This window comes from Pezoporus wallicus, unplaced genomic scaffold, assembly GCF_028554395.1.
Source record: "Pezoporus wallicus isolate ANWC-B61680 ecotype Strahan unplaced genomic scaffold, APGP_CSIRO_Pwel_v1 contig_227, whole genome shotgun sequence".
Classification (NCBI taxonomy): Eukaryota; Metazoa; Chordata; class Aves; order Psittaciformes; family Psittacidae; genus Pezoporus; species Pezoporus wallicus.
The window spans coordinates 240,141-258,198 of NW_026635704.1; the positions used below are offsets into that span (position 1 = coordinate 240,141).

Genomic DNA, 18,058 nt, shown 5'->3' on the forward strand with positions numbered 1-18,058 from the left:
TAAATGAACGGTATAGGAGATTAGTTAAAAAAAAAAAAACAAATGAAAAAGAAACACAAAGCCACACTGTCCCTCAAGGAGTTACAAGCAAGAGATTTCATTTCAAATATGAGTGTGTAATTATAAACTTATACTCATGCTTTACCATGTAGAAGATATAAAAACATCAAAGAATGTTCCTCAGAAATGCTGAATTTTTCTGTGTGCAGACAAGTAGTCAGAATAATCCAAATGCTTTTCCTAACAAAATGTGTAGTGCAAGTGAGAGCAGGAAGTATTTGCAAATGTTTATTTGAATAAGTGGGTCTGAGTAACTTGGATAACATTTGCAAATATTTTTCTTAAACAAATATAGAAAAAAGTCACCAAACATTGCAAGCAATTTTTAATCCTCAGAATATTTAAGAAAGGATTTGTTTGTGAATATCTATGCCATTAAGAACTTAGTCTAGATGTCTGCGTGTCCATGTTTGAACCTTTCCAGAGTCTTTCTTCTCCTTATAAAAACTGTAGTCATTTGGTACAGGAAAAATGTTATATAATTAAGACTAATGAAGAGTACATATAACAGTAAGTTAAAAATTACTCAAGTAAGCTGTTCTACTAAAACATGTCCATGTAATTCTGAATTAAAAATAAAAAAAATAAAAAATTAAGCAGCAAGTGATGCTTTGCATTCTTATTCCAGGTAGACCTGCACTAGGGTATCAGGAAATAGGAGCTGCTTTCTAAGAAGTACACTAACCTCCCTTGGTACTGAAGAAGATTCACTGACTACAGTCTTTATATAGATCAATGACTGTACCCACAAATGTTCCCCTTGGCTGAAAAAGTATGTCTACATAACAGTGTAAGTGAATAGAAGTGAATTTGTAAAGCAGAACAGTTGATCCTGAGGATCCAATATCGCAAGAAAGTGTGCCTTGAGAATGCACATAAGTAGGTGAAGCTGAGCTTCCAGGTCAGCTTTCCCAAAATAAATGTTGTTCATGTGTTGTGACTATGAAATATCAACCTAAACTCATAATTGAGATTTGAGAGATTAATATTAAAAAGCATGTCTCTGTCCTATAATTCTGGTCTAAGTGTGCCCAAAATTCTGTAAATGTGTATGTATCATCTTGTACCACTAGACATTGTATTCACTCCTGTGCAGTGCATTCCCTAAGGTCTCTGCCTGTAGTCAGCTGGACAGTTTTTTGTCCATACTCAGTTTCACTATCACCTTTACATCATGTTAAAATATTAGGTGAATGAAATATACCTTTCTATGAATGCTCTCTAGGTTCTTTCTCTGACTGTGAACACAGAAGCAATTTGTGGCTGCTTGAATAGGCATGATTTTTCCTTATCAATTTTTCATATAGCAGACTGTGTCATGCTGTGTCCTGTCAGTATACCATTGAGAAATGCTACAAACATATTCATTCACCAGCTGGAAACACTGCATATGCTGTGCATTGAACTCACGCTCCAGTAAAGAGAAGATTATTTCAGTCACCTTAAGGGCCTATCAGTCACTATAAATCCTGAGTCACACAAACACATATGGTTTTAGTCAGGATTAATTCCTTAGTTTGCCTTTTAAGAGAAAGAACCCAAAATAAACTGAATATTTCATATGTATACAAATTTGCTGCAAACCTGAATTGAAAAAAAAAGGCTTACATGTAAACCATTTAAACCTAGCCGATTAGGTCAAGAAACTACGAAGTGTCTGGATCGGATATCTAAGCCACTGGAAACTCCCTGCCAACACATAAAAAAGACGTACCAGAATTCCCTCCCTGCTCCACCAGTAAGGCACAACTGGTTAATATTACTTTCCCAGGCAAGTTTATAAGCATCAGGAAGTACAGGGTGTAACATCACCCTAACTATTTCCATTTTATGGACATGACATCAAAAGAGATCTATTTTGGAATGTAAATACCACTGAGAAGAGGCTGGTAGCTGAGTTGAGTCATCAAATAGAAGATCAGCAGCAGCTGCAGAGAAAATGGACCTGCTGCATGTCCTGCTTTCAATGTGATGTACTGCCAAGATAAAAGGTGAAGGTGGAAGCATCGTGGAAAGAAAAAACAGTAAAAAAATTATTGCCTCATTTTTTGCTTCTCCATTTACATAGGCAAAATCTGTGTCTTATCCTGTCAAATGGGTTCCACATTAATAATGTTCAACCCTCATTTTCAATATATTCCAGCCTAAGACCAATGTAGATTTTAAGGCACATTTACACAGGCCATTTTGCACAGATATAAAATTATATGAGACTGTATTTTGAAGTTAATAGAATAAATTGGATTTGATATACCTCAAAAATTAAGTATTTTACTGTGGGCTTTGTCTTCCAGTAAAAAAGTGTTTCTTCTCCATGAAACGAGTGACAGAGCAAAAAAGGTGTGGAGACAACAAATGGTTATTAATCCCAGTGCACCCAGTGAAACTGAACAGGGTCTGGCATAATGGTTGGTAAGCTACAAAAGAGAGGAGTGAATCTCCTTAAGCTAGTTGCAGCCAAGGTTCTTAGCAGAGCATGGAGAGAGGGTGAAAGGAGAGCAATGAAACATAACCCACCAGGGAAGAACAGAGACAGGATGACATGACAGCAGGTAACAACTGGGAAGGAGAAAGAAAGCACAAAACAACCAATGTATTAAAGCAGAAAATGAAAACAAGAAATGTTTCACATTCCCCGTTTCACATTCAGTGTTTTGTCTGGATACCTGATATTTATCAGAGAGGGACTGGGGAGTGCGTGGTGAGGGACTGAGCAAGAAGGCTGCTAACAAGGTCACCTGAGGGACCCAGCTGAGAGCTCTGGAATTGGCTTCTCTCTTGCAGTACATGAGAAATGGGGTTTACATATCACGCAGTGCAAGAGCCCCCATGCAACCTCTACCTGTCCGTTTTGATGCCATAAGCTGGTTTCATTTTAAGCATATACACAAATATTGAAAAGCAACTCCACACAGTAAACACATATAACTTGATCTTTCAGTTTACCCAATAATGAAAAAGTGTAAATCTGATTTTAACATAAGATTAGCTGAAAGACTTATTGAGTTATTCAACTGACAGATGCCTCTAAATGCCACCGTATAAACATACAGCTTTAAAGTATGGAAACTTGAAGCTCTCTCTCCTATAATTTCGCTCCTTAAAATTTACTTTTTCTCTAAGGAAATAATAGATCAAAATTGCTTCTGCAGTCCTTGTCTTCTGTATGCTTTGTCTTGGCATGCTGATAAATGCTGCTATGTGCACAGAAAGGAAAAGCGTGGCTGACCTGGGACAAAGAGTAGATAAAGCATCAGGACAGAAGTTTACTAAACACCTGTACCATCTGTATACATCTAATTGTTCAACAAGGTGGGAGGAAACCTCTTTACACTAGATAGGAACTTTTTGCTGCATAGTGGCTTGTATTAATTTAGACACCTAACTTGGGTTAGGTGATATCATTCCTTCCTCTACAATGTCCATATATTTGCTATCTTAACAGGGTTAGTAGTGGAGGTGTTTTTTTTTCAATTTTTTAGCCACAGCTGCCACACTATTCTTGGCCAAAAATTTCACAATTGGACAAACATACAAACAAACTTTTGCAGATGGGGATAATAAAAAGGATTCCAAGAAATACTAAGTTTTGGATTTGTAATCTGAAAACACTTTATTAGGACCAAAAAAAGCAAATCCTCCTGCAGAAAGTCTTCAGGCAATTTGTTGTTCCCTAATTCTAACAGCAGATCTACATTGTTTAGGACAATTCAGGTTCTGATTCCTAGAACTTGCACCATCTGGCAGGAAGGGATCCTTCACCAGCTAGAGACAGCCTGAATTCCATGCTTTCATTCTTTGATGCAGTATCACCCACGTGTTCCTTATAATGAGGAGGTCAGATGTGTTATTCTGCATCTGTTGAGATTCCCATCTTGCTGGGGGCCCTCACAGCTGCCTTAGCCATCTGATTTCTAGCCCTGTGCAGCTTCAGACTAGTGAAATGCTGCAGAATAAACATCTGCACAGTTGTTTATTCAATATTTAGTTACGTTTTACAAAGAAAGATAGTCCCAGTGTTTATTGGGATTTCTGCACATATTTTGTGAGTGGGATGTTTTGGTGGAACATTATAGCTACAAATGGAATTGAAATGGCTGGTTTAGCACATATGACACATGGTGAGTTTATGATACAGTAGTTTGTGGGAGTCTTAATAGATCCTGCAAGTTAGAATTTCTGCCTCTGTTGACTATGTAATGCAGTACAGTAACCAAGAGTTTTTGTTTTGTACTGAAATACTGAATACTATTGTTTAAGCTACTGTTGTATTTGATATGGAATCCTGAAGTTGGAATATTTGACCCTTTGCTATTCTGTCTTTTCTGTGTAGTTTAGTAATAAGCTTAAGGGGGGGGGGGGGGGGAGGGGCAAGCTAAGTCACTGCTAAAAGAATAACTGAAGGTCAAAGTTAACTGGATTTTCAAAACTTGTAAGATGGCCAGACTTCTTTTTAAAGAGTCACAGCATTCAAAAGTCTTTGATAGTGATGTATTAAAGGTGAAGATGGACATCACCTTAAACACATTTTAAGATGATCTAAAAATCTTCTGTTCATATAACATAGCTTCTGAATTTAAAAAATACATATATACATATATCACACTGCATATGACTTGTGGGATACTGTTATTTGGGATACTCTGCTTTTTCCCTTAAAGATGAATGATAATATTTAGTTATAACAGATGGCCATGTTTGTAGTGTCACTGCTGGTGCCAGTGTGTCCCCGTGAGTTAAAGGAGTGAGAACAGAGGTAAACCTTTCCCTCAGTAAGTCCTGGATACTGCTCTTGAAGGCTGTGGGAAACCACAGATATGTTGCCTGACCTTTGCAGTTGGCAACACTTGGACATCTAAGCCTGCAGAAGGTAACCTTGTTTTCCTTTTATTTCAGTGACAGATTTTGAACACCAGATTGATGAAAAACTACAGAAATATCCTTAAGGAACAGACATAATCAAAATAAAATTTTATGAATTCATATTCGGTATCACAAATTTCAAATGAGAGCTTTTAAACAACAGGGACGCATAGTTATGTGTGGGGTTTTATGTTTTGATTTCCCAGGAAGAAGAGAGTACGATTAGTTTATCTTATCTCTGATACCTCTGTGTAATTAACCGTTCTGATTTGCCTATTATGCCACTGTGAGTTTTTCAGTAGAATTTCATTCCAGAAAATGCTTTTGTGCCCAAAGTGCAGCACCCTAAATATTCTAACGTGTCCACCCTAGGGTGGACCTGGCACCTGACTGTACAGAGATCTACTTGTGTCACCAAAGTTCTCACAGCAATTGCTTCGTCCCACCTTGTGTGTGCTGCATATATACTGTGACTTTCATCTCCCTCCCCACACATTCTTGTAAATCTATCAGGTACTACCCAAACTGCCAGGATTCTGAAGGCAACAACAGGCTCTATGCCCTGATTGGTCTGCAATGCCTTTATTTGTAAACAGCCCCCCCCCCCCCCCCCAGGGGCTTTTCAGCCTGAGCACAAGCTCTGCTCAAAGATGCAGCAGCTGTAACCTTGGAGCATCAGATTGCTGTGAAAACACCCACTCTGGGAGAAAGAGCTATGGGTAACCTCATCTAGTGCCTCTGTGAGAGAGGTCCCTGCCCTGCCAGCCCTGCTGTTACACTTGGCTCTCTTTTCACCATCTTCTGCAGAGCCAACCACCCTTGCTGCTGCTCCCTGGCACTCTATCACTCAGCAGAATGACCTTTCTTCTCTAGATTCATGTTTGTCAGGTTGGGGAGCTGGAAACCTACAGTACCTTTAAGGAGGAACAAATGGTATTTAGGCCTCAGAAGCATTCCCATGCCCTATTTGGTTTTGTAAGTCAGTGTCCTAGACAGTTGTCTTGGATCCCAGCCTGCAATACGTCAGCAGAACCTTGTCTACGCTGAGATGAAGTGATTGCTACTGTGCACTTGTGCTGTTTTCCTACTCATCAAAGTTTCCACTGTGGTGGGTTGACCATGGCTGCATATGGGTGCCTACCAAAGCTGCTCTGTCACTCCCCTCCTCAGCTGGACATGGGAGAAAAAATATAACAGAAGGCTCCATGGATAGAGATAAAGACAGGGAGAGATCACTCACCAATTACCATCACAGGCAAAACAGACTTGACTTGGGGAAATTTGGTACCAATCAAATCAGAGTAGGATAATGAGAAATAAAATCAAATCTGAAAAACACCTTTCCCCCACCCCTGCCTTCATCCCGGGTTTATTCTTGATTTCCCTACCTTCTCTCCTCTAGTGGTGCAGGGGGATAGGGAATGGAGGTTGTAGTCAGTTCAACACATGTCTCTGCTGCTCCTTCCTCCTCAGGGGAAGGACTCCTCATGCTCTTCACCTGCTCAAGAGTGTCTCCCATGGGAGACAGTTCTTCATGAACTTGTCCAACATGTATCCTTCCCACAGGCTGCAGCTCTTCATGAACTGCTCCAGTGTGGGTCCCTTTCATGGGGTGCAGTCCTTCAGGAACAGACTGCTCCAGTGTGGGTTCCTTCCATGGGGCCACAGGCACTGCCAGGAGCCTGCTTCAGCATGGACTTCCCGTGGGGTCACAGCCCGCTTTGTGTATCCCCCAGCTCTGGTGTGGGATCCTCCAGGAGCTGCAGGGGGAGATCTGCTCCACCACGGACCTCCATGGGCTGCAGAGGCACAGCCTGCCATAACATGGTCCGCACCATGGGCTGCAGGGGAATCTGGCACCTGGATGACCTCCTCCCCTCCTTCTGCACTGACCTGGGTGTCTGCAGAGTTGTTCCTCTCACATATTCTCACTCCTTTCTCTGGCTGCAATTGCAGTTGTGCAGCAAACTTTCCTCTTTCTTAAATCTGGTGTCCCAAAGATGGTACCACTGTCACTGATGGGATCAGCTTTGGCTAGCAGCGGATATGGCCTGGAACCGGCTGGCATTGGCTGTATTGGACATAGGGTAAATTTCTGGCAGCTTCTCATAGAAGCCACCCCTGTAGTCTGCCCACTACCAGAATCTTGCTGCAGAAACCCAGCACATCCATGGAGATGGATCAGCTCTGGCCTTGCTCCAGGGAATAAGTATCCTGAAAAGGCAGCACTTGTTTCTCTTAATCCAGGATGGCTGCAGCCTATAGGGTTAATGTCTGGCAGCTGCTCAGCTCCTCACAGAGACTAGCTACCCTCTACTAACTGCCCTCTTTCTGACAGTGGGTTTCTCCTGTGAGCAAGAGGGCTCCATTTCAGGACCCCATTGACTGGTTTGCTTCCAGAGGAGGCTGATGGTCCTTGCCAAACACTGCTGCTGTCCTGGCAAACAGAAGCTGTTACTGTCCTGTACATTAATTTGTGGCAATAAAAGCTCACAGCTCTAGCTATGTCACTGACATTCACTGTCAACATATTCCAGGCTTTCTTCTTCTTCCTTATCAGGGTCTTCTCAAACAAAATTTTGACAGTAACTTTAGCTTGCACATAAAAATACCATGTATGAAAACATGGTATTATGTGAAAATCCGTCAAACAGCAGTTGCTAAGAGTCCAGCCTTTTACACCAGCATTACAAGTGCATTGGGAAGTAAACTACAGCCAACATTTTTACAATATTTTGAGTAATATAGAAATATTATCTTAAATGTAACTCCCATCTAATGACATAAAGACTGTGGAGTCTCATAGATGCATAGAAATGTATGCAGCAATGTTCTCAGGACCTATTATGTTTTTTGTGTTAGGTTTTCTTTCTTCTTTAGTGCAGTTGTTGAATTCATTCCCCACTGGAATGGGAAAACGCTGTAAAAAAAGGCTTTGTGCAGAAACAAAGCTGTTTATTTGCTGTGCTTCTTGCTGTTCTTTATTTGTTGGTAATCTTGCTATGTTTTGAAATGACATATTTTTTGTCAGCTATTTGCAAGACAGGTATTAGCAGAAGCCTTAGTGTAGTGTTCATCATGTTTGTACAGTGATGGCAAAAATCTCAAAGATATTTCACTTACCAGGACCCAGACTTCATTTATGTACAGAAAAGTTAAAATTCTGAAGGTAATAAAAAGTCTATGCTGCAAGCATATTGAACAAACATAATGTGCTGGCACTGGCCTTGGCAAATGACCCTATTGTATTTGTATATCTGACCACTTAATTCAGACTGCACATTGCAAATGCTTAAGCTCATTCCAATGACTCTTCTGTGAAAGATTCCAATATCCTCTTCCGAAAAAAAATACTTCACTTGCTTGAGCTGTTGAGTGGTCATTCTTCTATGGCTGGAAGAATATTCATTTTGTTTTGTTCTTGTGAGGGTGGTGAGACACTGGAACACGCTGCCCAGAACTGTGGCTGCCCCATCCCTGGAAGTATTCAAGGCCAGGTTGGACAGGGCTTGGAGCGACCAGGTCTAGGTGTCCCTGCCCATGGGAGAGGTCCTTAAGGTCCTTTCCAACCTAAACCGTTCTGTGATAGTGTGACTTAACGAGTCAAAGTGAATCAGGGTGTATTTGACAACTTTTGTAGTGAATCCAAGCTATATCATTATCAGGGCAATAATTCCTCTCAGCTCTGGGTGGTTTCATTACTTGTTTTCCCTGCTTGTGTGCCAAATTATCTCCTGAATTTTACTTTATCTTCTCACATTGCTTCCTCCTCAGTGTTGTCCTTGATATAATATTTGATTATGTTCTTTCAAGCTTTCTGTTTTTAAGAAAGAATAGGAATTGCCTGCTTCTTTCACCTGATTAATATTTTGCTGCAGAGCTTCTTTATTTCTTTTTTTCATTTTACATTCCTATTTAAGATCACCTTTTACTCAGATGCATAAGTACATTGATTCTATAATTCTATGATTCTATGAATAAGTAACTCACCTTTTCTTTGTATGCTGCTATGATAATGCTGAAAGACAGAATTAGATGAGATGTACCATTGAAGGCTTATGATAAGTCAGGGCAGAAAATTTTGCCTTTGTGCAACAGTACAATCAGATGAATGTCCTCTCAGGCAGGAAGTAAAAAAACTGCCTTTTTGTACAGAGTACAGTTTTGGAAGATCTCTGGCATTTCATTTATTGCTGCCTTCATTGGTTTTATAAGTTTTGTTTTTTTTTTTTTTTTAAGAGAATAGACATACATTTAAATTAAAAGTTTGGAAATGCATCTGTAAATCACATACTCTACAGCTTTTCAAGGGTTGAAAGAAAACTTTTCCAATGCTAACACAAGTAGGTGGCAGTAGAGATACATACATATAGTGATACATATGTTAGAGCATTTAACAATACTATTTAAGTAGTAAGGTTTCATATTTAGTCATTATGAAATGACTGTTGATAAGTCAATGTAGATCAGCATATGCCACACCACTTTTCAGATGAAAACACTTTTAGTTTTTGTTTAGTATTAAGAATGCTTACAAACCTTTATTTTCAGCCATTTAGTTTGGATATTAAGGTAGGCTCATTCAAAATATATATATACTTGTTTCAGCACTGGGATCTGTCAGCCATTCCTTCCTTGGAAAAAGTAGAACTTGATTCTGAAGCTTTGGATTTGAAATCTAGACCCACTATTTTTCTCTTTTCATAGTGGCAAGGCCTGAGTTTTGCTGAGGAACATCAATAACAGAAGTATTCACTCTAAAAAGCTGGACAAAAGCAAACTATTTATTTTAGAGTTGTTTATTGTAGCTATAAACGAGCTCATTCTTAAAAATGAAGATAAAAGTGTGTGCGGGGGGTTATTTCTTACAAGTGTATGAAAACTTAGAAGTTTATAAACTTTCCCCATTTTGGAACTTGCCTTGTGCTTCTGAGATATAAAATTATTGTGAGCCAGAATATGAACTGCTTAAAAAACCAACAGAATATCTGAATTCATAATTAATATCTACACATAAGTAAATACATGCTACATGGAGGAGTTCACTGTTATTGTAATACAGTTTCAGGAACACATTATTTATTTTATTCTTTTATTTTTAGTATTTATTTCAAAACGATGAAATGTCTGTATAGAACAGAGCAGTTACATGAATAGTGGCTAGTTTTCTAGAAGGAAGTTCTAGCAAGAAGAAAAATAAAAATGGGAATATGGCAGAGAAAAGAGTAGTAGGAGAAGCAAATGTAAAACCATCTGCCAGCTGAATTTGCCAAAGTGCCAGATGCTGCCTCTAGTAGACTATATACCATTGCTTTGGCATCTGGATGGTCTTTTCTAATGAGGCAAAACTTTGACAGTTACTGAATTTTGTGACTATGTGCTTGGTTTAACTCTGATGTTTTTTGCAGAAATCAAGCTTCAGCAGAAGCCGCCACATGCAAAAAAATACCTTTTTCAGGGGGAAAAGTCTTTGAAAGAATAAAATACCAACAGAAAACGAAAATGTTTTGCATACATTATTTATAATTCACTTGAGAAGGAGGATTACGTAATTGTCGTTTCTTCACAATAATACCCCGTGGAAGATATATGTCAACTACTTTTGTTCCTTAAATAACTGTGTTAAGATAAACAAAATACAGCATACGTTTAAGCAGGCATGCAGATGACAAAAATCAAAGAATTTTTTTTTATTCTATTTATGTTATTTATAGTTAGATTGGGAAACAAAATATTCTGCCTGGGCTGGATAAGAGAAGCCTTAGAAAAATAAGCTATATAACAATGCAGATTTTCACTCAGACTAATTTTAAAAGCTAATCAACAAACAGTATGCTAAGCAGAATTTTTTTACTTTAAAATTGGAGAGAGATCTATGCTCCATGAGTTCATTTCAGAACTCCATTATTTCTGCCAATACACAGACTGAGGGGATATTCGTACCATGATAACAGATAGTATTTCACCATTTTGAAATATAAAGGTATATTATAGGAGGGAAAATAGAGCTGGAATGTAATATGTTTAATACTATAAGAAAATTTTGGAGCTTAAATTTTAGCAAACACATCTAGAGTTCCAAATAGTTGACTAACTACCTTCAAACAACTTTTGGGAACTTGAAATTTTTCAGAAGTGCAAAAGTATGTTTCCTGATAATCTTAAATTAGAGTCATTAGTTGCTTGAAGATCTAGATTTCAGAGTTTATCACAAGTGTGAATGCACCAGTTCTTTCTACCATTAAATGTGCTTTTGCTGAAAATCTGAGCTAAACCAAAACCCCTATATTTGAAAAGTTCCCCAGTACTCTTTGAGAGTAATACAGTAACTTTAAACTTTATCAGAATTGTGCATAGTGGACTGTAGTCAGCTCGGTGAGCAGATGCTGAACACAGTATTCCTTTGTGTAATATTTTTAACTGTTGAAATTTAAATATATATCACACTTTGCAAAAGCCAGGCATGCAGGTGCTCAGAAAGCCTGAGAAGATTTTTCCTACTGCCATAAGGATGAAGAATCAGAGCCTAGATTGTTGTTGTCTCTGAAAACACTTACAAAGGTTCTCTGAGAATAGCATGCAGAATCTGAGAGCCTTTCAAATGTTCTTTCCACCTTAATTTTGCAAGGCCTTGTTTGCCAAATAAAAAAGAAGCTGCTCTGTTATTTCTCCCTAAGAATGACTTAAGATGGACAGTCAGTGTTGTGCTTAGAAAAAAGCCAGGGGCAATGGGTGGGGTCAGGAAGCAGCTGTTATTAAAACTAGGTGTGATTCTGTCTCTGTGTGTCTGTGTTTTGTGTCTGTTTTCAGTTTTGTTTTTCATCATTTTTTGGATAATAAATAGCTGGTACAGAATGTATTCTTCTCATTAAAAAAAAAAATTAAAAATCAAGAGAAACTCCTCTGATTTGTCTCTTTTTTGTCCTGCTTATCAACACTGAAGACTATGCTTTCAGCTTTGTTATTCACACTCTAAGTAGAAAGGGAAGGCTGTAACTCATTCAGAAGTGGACATATTATTATAAATAAGTTGTTACATATGAATATGCAGAACTTGGACTCATTTTAAGGTAGTCAAAGTGACTGTTAATCAAGAATTGGCAGACTGGAGCAAACTGTAAGAATAAGGAAATCAATGGGGGCTGTGAGGACTTTCGCTACTGGGCGGCTGCGGATTTTCAAGCAAGGTAATGTTAATTTGTACATCTCTCAGGAGGTGGAGCACACTTTTGTGGAATGAATCTGTAGTATAGGGCAGCCAAGTAGAAGGATATCTTTTAAGAAAACTATAATTAAAACATCTGCAATTTGTGTGAAGACAATTAAAGGGCAACAGCGGCATGTTAGGTTTAAAAAAAAATTATAACTAATTTCATCACCTGGTCATTCAACAAATGACCTGGCCATTTAGGAGGTAAGAATGGTTTGTACTGTTTGCCAGTGGGACATCATGAACCTTTTAAAATAATTTCTTTTTAAACTCTATGTTCTGTGAGTAAATGTACCTTTAAAAACAGTGCATCAAGGAGTAGCTCTGGTACTGAAAAGACTACTAATATTAGCATCTATGGTACCAAAAGACAATATAAATATGGTTTTATTACCAAAATTAAGTTTTATGTTGGCTATATAAGAGCTTGTCTGGCCGTGCTCTTGATGGCGTATGTACATGTCAGTTCTGTCATGTTCAGTGTATGATATGAACAAACTGGTGAAACGTCAACAATTTGTGAAACAGGAGTTCAAGTGCATTTATACTGTGCTTTAACTTAAAAACACACCTTGTCCCTTTAAAGGCTCAAGAGTTAGTACAATAATGTTTCTCTCCTAAATAGCTCAAAGTATATTCAGGAAGGGGTAACTTGCTTCAGATAACCAAAGGATGACACAGCCCTGAAGTTATGCTCATTTCCGATATTGCTTCTCCTTCACCTCCTTTGCTCTGGCTTTTATATAATTCCTTCCCTCTCAGGTCAGATGACTGTTTCCATGGAAGCTCATTAACATTTTTTGCGAAGAAATCTATTGCTTCCAAACCCTAGCAATGCCCCATGGCAGCAGGGTGTAGGTTTGTTTGTTCGCTTTTCTACTTTTGTGTTACTATTCAGATCTTTTATTTTCCTGGATAAGAAAACAAGCATGTATATTACACCAAACTGCATTGCACAGCACAAATTATTAGATTTTTAAATGATTCCTCAGAAATTACATTTTCAGAGCACGCTCTTCCCTTTGACCCCTGCCCCCTCCTGTTATATGTGAACCCTCACTGAAATAAATTCAGAAAGTAAAGAGAGAGAAGTTAAACCAATTAAGTGAAATGCAACATTTTATGTGAAATGTGGAGAGCACAGCACCTGAACCTCTGCTTCCATTAGTTGTCCTGTGGTAGAGGCTGGTTTGAAGCCACTGCGCCACTTACTTAAGCGTTTTGCCCCTTTAAAGGCTTTCATTCTCCTGTATGCTATCAAAACCAAATCTCTGTTTCATCTCAGGAAAATTCTCTCATGGGCATTGTATTAGCTTCTCCTTTTCAATTATTTAGTAAGTGTATAAATTAAAGTCAGTAGTTTGGACATTTGTTTCTTAAGTGTATCTTAGATAAACATCTAATTTCCCATTACTTCAGTAATTGGTCCAAAACCGCTGAGAAATAAATGCTGACATGAGAGATCTAAACTGTCTTCGAGGCTGTTTGTGCCGAGTAGAGTTTAATGATGGTGTCTTAAACACCTAAAACTCCACCTCCAGTATTGACATATATGGACAAAAGTACAATGTTACATTTTAAAAGATGGAACAGGGAATCCCTTTCACTGTCAAGACTGATACAGGTAAGCAAACGGAAATATTTTCAAGCATACTAGGAAGGTTATTCACTAAGGAACGTAGAGTAGAAGGATTAATTCTAGTTACAGAGAAAAGGTAGGTGCTGAAAACAATCGTAATTACTGTAGTTAACTGACAGGTTAAACATAGGACAGAGGTAGATTGAGATTGCAATAATACATATTTACTGTTTATACAGCAAAACCCACAATTTAGTCTTACTTTATTGTTGGAATGAATGAGTCTTTCATTGATAACAATTTTTAGGCCTGTAATTAACAGCAGATTGTGTATGGGAATATAAAAGATTTCTTGATTTCAAACATGACTGTAAAAAAATAGGTACTTTTTTGTAATTACTGCTGGTTTTAAGGGGCCCAGTTAATCATTCTTCTTTGATTTTCTTCCTTGTGAATATGGATTCTTGTCTTCTGAAATCAGTTAAATTACATGTGAATGCCTCTGAACGATAGAAAGGTCTGTCCTTGACTAATTATCCTTGCTGTTCTGTGCAGAGATTGAGAGTAAAACAAGCAGCAAAAACAAGGGGAGGTGAGAGCAAGGAATGGGGGAGGAGAGGTACTGGACTGAAGTTAGCCTGGGAAAGGTGGACAGAGGGTGTTTCCCTAAGTGTTCGTTTAATTGTTTATGGTGGTGGCAGGGCTGTTTCTTAATACCCAAATCAGTCATCAACATCAAAAGTTGTTTTTAACTGTCAGTAAATTAATTAAGTAAAATTTCCTGAGTTGGTGCTGTTTTGTCCATGACACCAACCTCCTAATAAAATGCAAGAAGATAGGGCACAAAGAAAGGAGGCTGCAAAAGATGCCAATCATGCCTTCATAAAAATAGCATAGTTAATTTCTCTACTCAGTTTTAGCTGCCCCATGCAACAAAGGAGGACCCAGTGTGCTTTCTGAAAGTACTTTGACCCTCGCCAGCCTCTTTTCTGTCCCCACAGACCCCATGAACACAGACCAGCACCTCTGACAGAGCAGGGTGTCCGCAGCCAACAACTGCGCTGATTAACTCAACAGATGTTTCCCTCTCAAGGAAAGGCATGTTGTGCCGTAATCCTTCCATTTTGCTACTCTTTTCTCAGCTTTCACCAGTTAGCTTATTTTGCCTGGCACATCTTACTTTCTGTGGGCTTTATCCTCACTTCTGTATCTGCAGATTTCTTCCCTTTGATCTGGATCAGCTACAACCCTTCTGTACCCTTCTTTCTCAGTTCTACCACCAGTTCCTCTCTCTTATTTGCAGAAATAATGCTACTTTTTTTTTTTTTTTAAATTACCTTCACCTCTTTCTCAACCCCCATCTTCTCAGACACCTCAAATACTCTTTAGCTGGAAACAGGATAGGTGCACCTCATCACAGCAATTTCTGAACCTGCTCTTAATAATTTGTCCTGCTTCATAGTCCCTCTTCTTTCTCCTTCTTTTTCTTTGTCCAGAGGAACCTCTGCTATTTCTAAGGAAAAAAAGACAGAAATCACGTTTGTTCACCTTTGTTACCTATCTGGGGGTTGACTAGAAGGGTCTTACTATGCAAAATACCAGTCTACTGGTGACATCAGGTGGAAAAAAAATGCCTTGCAATGCAGATCTAGAGGAGGTTCCACTGTCTGCCTGGAGAAAATAATCATTTTGTCCTTCATTAGTTACTTGGCATGAATATTTTTCTTCTTGGCTGAACTTGTGTTGTTGTGACCAGTTCCTAGGACTCATTAAGTTGCCTCAGGCAGGGGCAGTGTATGAAGCCTAACACTCTCCAACCAGCAGAACCTGGTTCCTGTGTGCCTGCTAATTACCTAGCTGCACCTACAGAGATTCATTTTGTATTTCCCTGATGGTCAAATTTCAACTTCCTGGTCTTCACTTCTTCTGAGAAGAAATAATAGCACTGTAAATAGTTTTAAAATGCAATTACATGGTTTTCATCTGTCCTGACTGGCTGACTGGTTGGCTGAGATTTTTTTCCTGATTAGACAAGTTCAACAATAAGATTTTGATATTCACAACCTGAATTACCTATACATCCTAAAGGGAAGAAAAATCTACAGAAATATGGCACTGCTGCAAAAGCCTCAGTACACTTATGTCCTAATAAAGCAAATTAAGCCAGAGGAGCATGCTTCCACACACATAAAAACTGTGTCAGGGCAAGAGAAACAGGTGAACACAGAAATCTTATGTGAGGCTCCTCTCATAAAGCAGCTGCTAAAAAAAGCCTTATTATGCACTTACTTTCCACCAAGTTAGAGGTTTTTGGTCCGAAGGTTCTGAGCTGTCACCTGATGTTGATTTAAAGAGACAGGTGATTACCCACAAAGTGAAAAATAATGTGGCATTATTCCCTGAGGTATAAACTCTGATGGCAATCAGAAAAGAGACAGAATAAGAGGCTACTGTGTAATGGAGGGAGTGCAGTACTGACAGTGGTGGAGATGAAGTGAAGTTGACAGGAGTTTCATTTTGGAATTGGCTGCACTGATGTGGCTTGGGTAGTTCCTGGTCTTCATCTCAACAGTCAGTAGCACCAGTCAATCCTTAGCCTGTCACTTTCCTTTCCTCTGCTTCAAGTCCCAATTCACAGTTTATATTTAAATTAGCTCACTAATACTTACTATGTCTTACTTTAAAATGCCAACAAATGGGCTACAAGAATCACCATTATTTCACGGCCAGTTTTTTTTCCATTAGCTTAAGAAGATTGATTGCTTTTTTTGCAGCCTACCATTCACTTTTCTGTGTTTGTCTTCTTTCGCTCTCTTCTCTTCCTCTTCTCATTCTCCCTATATCTTTCTGTGTCAATACTTTATAAATTATGAACAACAATTCTGTTGCAAGAAAGCTAGTTACTGTTAGTCTTCTGAGCTGGCATTGAAAAAACTTATACAAGGAAATGCATATGACAGAAAGAAAACCTGATGAAGTACTGTTAGAAAAACAGAAAGATGGAAAAACAGGCACCTTAAAAATATTTCTGACTCTGCTCTTCTTCTTACTTCCAAATATGTTCTTTATTAATAAAGCAAATTTTTCTGTGACATATGCTGGACAGAACAGGATTTTTTGGAATGGATGTTTATTACAGTTATATTCAACTACAGACCTTCATATGCATATTTTAATTGAAAAAATTACTCAGGAATTCCATGAGATTCTATCAGGTGTAGTAACTTCATATCTTGTCACTATCACAGCCATCAACATACAGACCTATCAGTCTTTCCTTTTGCCAGAGAAAAAAAAGGTCATTCTTTTACACATCAAAGGAAATTTAAATTGAGGAAGATTATTTTTCTAAATTTTAATTCAGGATCTTTGTATATCACCATGATTGCAGCATTATGCACAGTTCCATATAAGGTGGAGATCTCTTATAGATTAATTCTGTAGATTTATGTTTTCCAGTATATGAGAAAGAAGAAATGATATTGCACTTATTTCATATGTCACTCCTATAGACATGCATTGCAGTTCTAAAAAGAAGCAGTTTTCTTATCATCCTGCTGACAAAAGTCCATTTTAATTTAATTGTATTACATGAAATGCAAATTATTGTTATTTGACCAGGTCAAGAGAGTTATGAAATAAATGCTGGCTTAAAAAGTGGAGGGTGGTATAAACACATGGGATTTTGATGAGGCTGGAGCTACTACCTGCCTCAAAATTTTATGTGGATATTTTATATGTTTTCTCTTTCTATTTTGGATTTGATTAGCCTGCAATTATCACCCAATTGTACAGGTGAGTTAATGGTCTCACATATTCTCTGCTGTCAGTCATAAAGGAGTGTTACACAAAGGCTAATAATAATAAAACAATAATAACAATTTTGGCTTTCTGTAGTTCTTCTACACTCTTGAAAGAGTTCAGATTTCCCCTGGCATGCATAGCACTTGAGTTATGTTGAGACTGTGCAACAAAGGGTCATTATTGTTATTAGCAACTATAAATTTTGTTACCTTTGTTTTGTGCATTTGCTAGGAAAACGTTTTTATCCAGTGCTGCCAAGAAGTGAATTTAACCTGTTTCATAATTTTTTCACCCATCATAGGCAGAACTGTCATTAAGTGCCTGATATTTTTATTCCTGGAGCGCCTCAGTGTTGCTGGAAGCATATCAATTGATAAGAGAGCACATTTAAAATAAACTAAGTATTAAATAAACACCTGTTCATTAAATCTGTAGCTCTCTCTATGCAGTTTGGTAGCAGATGTTGCTGATGATAATGATACAAACTGACAGGAAAGGTAGGTATTAATGGACTGTACTACCAATGAATGTGAATGCTCCAG

At 38.2% G+C, this 18,058-nt stretch overlaps 1 long non-coding RNA gene across 1 annotated transcript; it reads right to left on the reverse strand.

Moving 5' to 3' along the window:
- Positions 1-15,102: 15,102 nt before the first annotated feature.
- Positions 15,103-16,587, reverse strand: LOC130592802 (uncharacterized). Its single transcript, XR_008970665.1, has 2 exons — positions 16,382-16,587; positions 15,103-15,225 (listed from the first exon to the last, which is right to left on the reverse strand). It is a non-coding gene; the product is annotated as an uncharacterized LOC130592802 (long non-coding RNA).
- Positions 16,588-18,058: the final 1,471 nt, after the last annotated feature.